This window comes from Lichenostomus cassidix, chromosome Z (assembly GCF_008360975.1).
Source record: "Lichenostomus cassidix isolate B80296 chromosome Z, HeHo_3.0, whole genome shotgun sequence".
NCBI lineage: Eukaryota > Metazoa > Chordata > Aves > Passeriformes > Meliphagidae > Lichenostomus > Lichenostomus cassidix.
In genome coordinates this window covers 73,497,123-73,503,252 of record NC_139511.1, presented here as the reverse complement: position 1 = coordinate 73,503,252, position 6,130 = coordinate 73,497,123, and positions in this window count along the sequence as shown.

The following is a 6,130-nucleotide window of genomic DNA, read 5'->3' as shown; positions in this document are numbered from 1 at the left end:
GGCAGACTGGAGAGATGCTGCTGTGAGTGAGTGCTGCGTGGGGTCAGTGGTGGGAGCACCCACCCCAGCCCTGTGTGGGGCTTCTCAAGGGTGGGTGACACCTGGGTGGGATTGTCCTGAGCCTTGGGCTCTGCTGGCCTGGTTTGGTCTGGGTGCACCCTGTCAGCTCAAGGCTGGAAGGACTGGCTGCCCAAAATCTGCTGGGTTATTTTTGTTGTTGTTCCTTTTTCTCTTAACTTCAGCCTGAAAGAACCGCAGCTCTGGGGACACACAGCTCACATTTGACCCTGTCCCTGTCAGAAATACTGGGCCAAGCTTGTGCTCTCTGCTGTGCCACCAGGTGAGGGGGAAAATTTGAGGGGTAAGCCAGTTTTTGGGTTTTCCTTGACTATTTCCTGCCCCTTTCATCTCCCACGCCTCTGGAAATAAAGGTGATTGTTCCTTTTGCCCTCCTCACCCTGCCTTCATGCATTCCCTGCTCACATCCTCCTTCCACATGTGCTCTGCCAGGGACAAATCCCCATAGCTTGTTCTGCCTTTGGTGGAGCAGGACCTTGGGGGGAAACCAGCAGAGTTCTGGAGGCAGAAGAATGGGGACAAGAATATTCAGATTGTGATCTCCCACCCTACAAAGTGCTGGGACCCTTCAGCCCCTGCTGTCCTTCAGGGGGTGGGTGGCATATCAGCAGGTCAGACTGTGAACATCAGCTCAGTGCTGTGCCTTCTGCTGAGCACAGCTGTGCCCTTCCCAGGGGCATTTATACTGATGCATTTGGTTGTCTCCAAATGGACTGTGCCTCCAGCTGGATTCATGGTACTGAGCCCAGCAACCAGCTTCAAAATGGCTTTTGATCATGTACTCATTGCAGTTTCCAGGCTCTCCCCTCATACTCCAGGTGGGAATCAGCATGGAAAGCTGAGGTAGGATGGATGCAGCCATCCTGCCTTGCTTGCTGTGCACTGAGAGACACCTGGGAGGACAAGTGTTAAGACAATGTCATCTGTGCATCATTTCCTTTCCATTCTGAGCCACCAGACTTGAAATGCCCAATAATCACGATACCTGTGTGGTCCAGTGGCCAAGCTAGCCATGATGATGTGCACCAGAAGCTAAGGAACATCATCAAAGGCACTCAAGTGAAGGATGAAACTGACAACTTCCTCACAAAACCCACTGCTGACTCCTCTTGAGGTTTGATCAGAATGAACAAGTCTGTGTGGGTAGCAGGGACCTGGGATTAGAAAGATCACCCCAGGTCTAGGTGTATGACCAGGTAGAGGATTGGGCTGGGGTTACAGTTAGCTGAGAACCACAGAAATCAGAAAAATAGAACGAGTTACTTTGGAAGGGACCTTTAATATCAGCTACATCCAACCCCCTGCCCTGGGCAGGGTCACCTTCCAGTATCCCAGATTGTTCCAAGCCCTGTCCAACCTGGCCTTGGACTTTTCCAGCAGTGGGGCAGCCACAGCTGGGTGGGTTTTACTCTGGATTAACCAAAATACAGGGAATATTGGGTTCACTTCTGGTCTTAACCCAGAACATATGGTAATTTTGAACCTGATGTATGGCACCAGTTGAGCCACATGGACACACCAGAGAACCCTGCATTGCAGAGATGTTTTCATGTTTTCACCTTCTTCCATGAGGTACATACTGTTGGTTACATCCCTGAAGCCAAATTGTAGTGTAGATAGCTCCCTTGAATTAAGATCAGGTTCTTGTCCCCATGCATTAGTCCATGAGATGTGACCAAATCATTAAACCTTCCTGTTTTTCAGGATTTCCACTTGTGAGGTACCACAGGTTACAAAATGTTGCTCATCCTGAGGGCTGAAAGCAAAGGATGGAAGTATACTGTATCCCTAAACAAACTCTTCACAGCAGCTTTCCAAAATACATTGTGTCACAAAAATGCTCTGGAGCCAGGCTGGGAGAGCTGGGGATGTTCAGCTGGACAAGAGAAGCTCCAGGGAGAGCTCAGAGCTCCTGCCAGGGCCTAAAGGGGCTCCAGGAGAGCTGCAGAGGGACTGGGGACAAGGCATGGAGGGACAGGACACAGGGAATGGCTTCCCAGTGCCAGAGGGCAGGGAGAGATGGGATCTTGGGAAGGAATTTGTGGCTGTGAGGGTGGTGAGGCCCTGGCACAGGGTGCCCAGAGAAGCTGTGGCTGTTCCTGGATCCCTGGCAGTGTCCAAGGCCAGGCTGGATATTGGGGTTTGGTGTGATATGGGATAGTGGAGGATGTCCCTATGCATGGCAGGAGTTGGAATGGGATGAGCTTTAAACTGTTCTGTTGTTCTGTTACAATGCAAAGAGGAGAAATGATCCAGGGAAGCCCAGTCTGGCTGTGGAGATGTGCCCATGAATGGTGCAGGGCTGGTGGGCTCTTGCATCATTTGCAGGGTGTTGTGAGGGTCTGGGATATCCTCCACAACCCCCACTTTACCCTTTGCCCTCTGTGACTCCACAGCCATGGCTGTGACACACTGAGCTGGCTGGACCTTCAACTAGACATGCCTTTCCAGGTCAAGTGTTAAAGCATCTGGAGAATGACCTGAAAAGCCACTTAGTTCTATCAGATCTTTGCTTGCATTCATCTATCAAAATAAAAAGCCAGGCAATGCTGTTCACAGTAAGAAAGCTGAGAAATAATCAGCAAAACTATAGCTTTTCAATACTATGACAGTTTTAGCTAAAATGTACCAGCCCTCACCTCCTGCTGAGCTAATTTTAGCCCTCATTCAGTGCAACAAAACAACAAAAAAGAACACGACAGAAGGATGCTGATCACCAGTTCATATGTGTCCCCATTTGGGGCTGGTGGATGTGGGGCGAGTGGGAGGTTAAAAGAAAATCTGGAGGTTAAGAAAGGAAGAATTTCCCCTTGTCAAGAGCTTGCCAACACTGTAATTCCATCTTCAGGGCTCAGTAAAGCTGCAGCCACACAAAGCAAAGTGCTGACCTGGGTATCAACCTGGTCTGAGCAGCAGCACAGATGAAGGAGCTGTGGATGAGGACGAAGCCAGCTCCTTCCCAAATGAAAATGCTGATGTCCAGCTGACAGATCATTCCTGGACAGCAACATTATGTCCTTCTTGCTTCAAGCCCACAGCACCTAGATTCAGGCACCTGCCAGCTCCATGGACATCTTCCAGCAGGGCAGTGGTGGCCCTGGGACCTCACCTATCATTGTGCTCTGCACAGCTTATCTGTGGATCCCACTTCCCTCCTTGGAAATCACCTTAGGGAAATCTCATCTGCTTAAGAGGCTCAGACATGAGGTGGTTGAGACAGTCTGAAGCCCAGATTTCCCAGTGGATGGCAAGATGTCTCCCTCTTCTCCTTCTTGGAAAATAATTTTTCTGAAAATTTAGGATGACTGAAATCAGGCTGTTCTGGTTAGCTGTGCTTTTGCTTCGCACCATGGCTCTAGAATCATAAGTGCTAAATCTTCTAATGATACACTGCAACAGGGTAAATTACAGCACAGTGGGGCCTTTTTTTCCCAGAGTTGCTGAGCAGTAATTGAAGAGTGCAATAAAGAAGGGTCAAACGATGCAATTTTTGTTCTAAATCATACGTGAAATATTGTCAAAGTGTCAACTGCTGATGTACTGCAAGGGAAGGTGGTAAAATTCCACTCTTCAGATCATGGTTTTCCACATAGAAAAACCATTTGCAGGCAGTGCAGAGCCATGATCCCAGTCTCAGGTGATTCCCAGCACCTGGCTCACTCTCACCCTCCCCAAGGCATCTGTGGGCTGTCAGCAAGCCTGTGAGGTGAATGGGTCCTTCTGCCCATGCAGCCCTCAGGATGATGTGGTAGCTGTGTGCTGACTTCTCCAGACAGTTCAAATCAGGAATCCTTGGAAAAGTTGATCCTTTATGCTGGTTGTGCTTTTACTGGTGTAAAGTTGCCCTAGTGGGTTTTAAATCAGCTTGCAAATGGTAGCTCAGCTGGGTATATGTGTATATGTATATGTATATGTATATGTATATGTATATGTATATGTATATGTATCTCTATATCATCTATATCTATATCATCATCTATATCTATATCATCATCTATATCTATATAATCTATATCTATATCTATACCTATATCTATCATCTATATCTGTGTATGTGTGCCTTGGTCTGAAAGGCCTTGTGGAGGAAACTTGGCATAAAATTGGCTTAAGAGGAATCGATAAAACACAGCCACACAAGGAAACAGCATTTTCTTTGTGTTGTCTACATTCATTTGAAAATTCAACCTGGTCTACTGGGCACACATTGGAGAGAAGATGTCAGGGTGGGGGCACATCTCTGGTGGTTTAAGGGAGGAGATTAAAATGGGCTGGCACAGCCTGTTGTGAGAAATATTCAGAGCAGGAAGTGAAGATGGAGCTTCTCCCATGTGATTTATCTGTGCTCTATCAAGGACTCACATGGGCATTTTTGGACCAGGCATTTTTATAGACCTTGCGCCAAGCAGCAATGAGAAGTGATGTGCTGGGGGGAAAAGCCAGGATTGGACCTGAACCACCATGGCTCAACACCCAACTTATGGCTGGGGAGGTCTGTCCCCCGTGACCTGACTGTGTCACCAGACTTTGGCAGGAGCCCTGCTCAGCCTTGCACAGAGGAGGCAGAGGAACATTCCCAGCCTCCCCAGCAGCTCATTGTATATATTTTTGTGTGGCTTAAAGATGAAATGACAAAAGCCCTGAAATGCTTGAGAGGCTCTGGTGGCTGTTGTGGTTAACAGGGAAGTGGCTGCTGTGTAATGTTTACCAGCCAAGGTCCCTGTCATCAGCTCCAGTGGAAAAGCCCAGGATGTTTCCTCTTGTCACGCTACTGGATCACCATCATAAACTGCCAAAATGCTCCTGGTGATGAATTTGGCCATCCTCTTGGGGTTTTTATAGGACACTCTGGTTTCTAAGAGCCAAGAAGCTCTAAGCTCACACATTATATCTGGCTGTCAGCTGCACACATGGCTGGACTTGGTGATCTTGGAGGTCTTTTCCAACCTTGACAATTCTATGGTTCTGTGATTCTAAATGTCTCCTGAACCGTGTGACAAGGTTCACCAAGTCTGAAAGTGTGGTGGAAATCTGAGAGTGAATTCAATTCCCACTTCCAAAAATGACTGGGTGGAGGGAGAAGACCTGAATGAGCAGCTGTCCTGCAGCAGAGGCAGCTTGGGCTGTGCTGTGACTCATCCTCCTTGAGGGATCCTGTGGTGGGAGCAAGGGCATGCTTTGTCTGGGCTGTGACACGGTGCTTTGGTGTCTGGGATTTTGGGATGCTCACTGGACTGGGGAGCTGTGGAAAAGCTGTGCTGAATAGGAGCACAAATCTGCTTCAGTGGTGAAGACACCCTGTGCAGAGGGACGTTGGTGCTCCTGTCCCCAGCCTGTGTGTGCCTGGTGCTCTCTGCAGTAGTGACATATTGACATTTGGGATGAAAGAAGAGGTTGAGGATCCCCTTGCACCCTCCACACACAGCTCAGCCTGGAGGCACCACCGGGAGGCTGTGGGGACTCTCAACTCCTTCAGCCAAGAGGTGTTGAGCCCCTTTGAGCTCAGCTGAGCCCGAGGCTGGGACTGCTGCTCAAAGCTCTTGGCTCCATCCCTTGCAACGCAGCAGGGTCAGGACTGAAGGGAGAGAGACTGAGGCCCGCTGGGTTTCAGATCAGCTCTGACAGTCAGATCTGGGTGGTTTCATTAGCTTTCAGTGTGGTGAAGTGTTTGCAGCCTTTTTTCGTACCAGACGGGAACAAAGCAGTGCGAGTCAGACGTCGGTGTGGGTGCTGTCGGTTACCAGGGTTACAACACGCATGGGAAAAAGGGAAAAAAATCCCACATATTGAAAGGAACTAAGTACTAATTTTGCTGTCGAGGCGATACATAGGACTGGCATTACCATGGATGTATTTATATCCTCTGCCCTGTAGCAAATATGTAAGTTATTCTGAGGCATGTCCGTGCTCTGGTTTGGAGCTGGACCACCAAGGACCTCCGGGGAGTTGTTGTGTGGGAGCTGAGGGGGTCTCTTGTCATTCCCTGCAGCTGCCCAGATGAAAATGTCAGCATGAATATGCTTAAAATAGGAAAAAAACACATTCTAACCCCAAA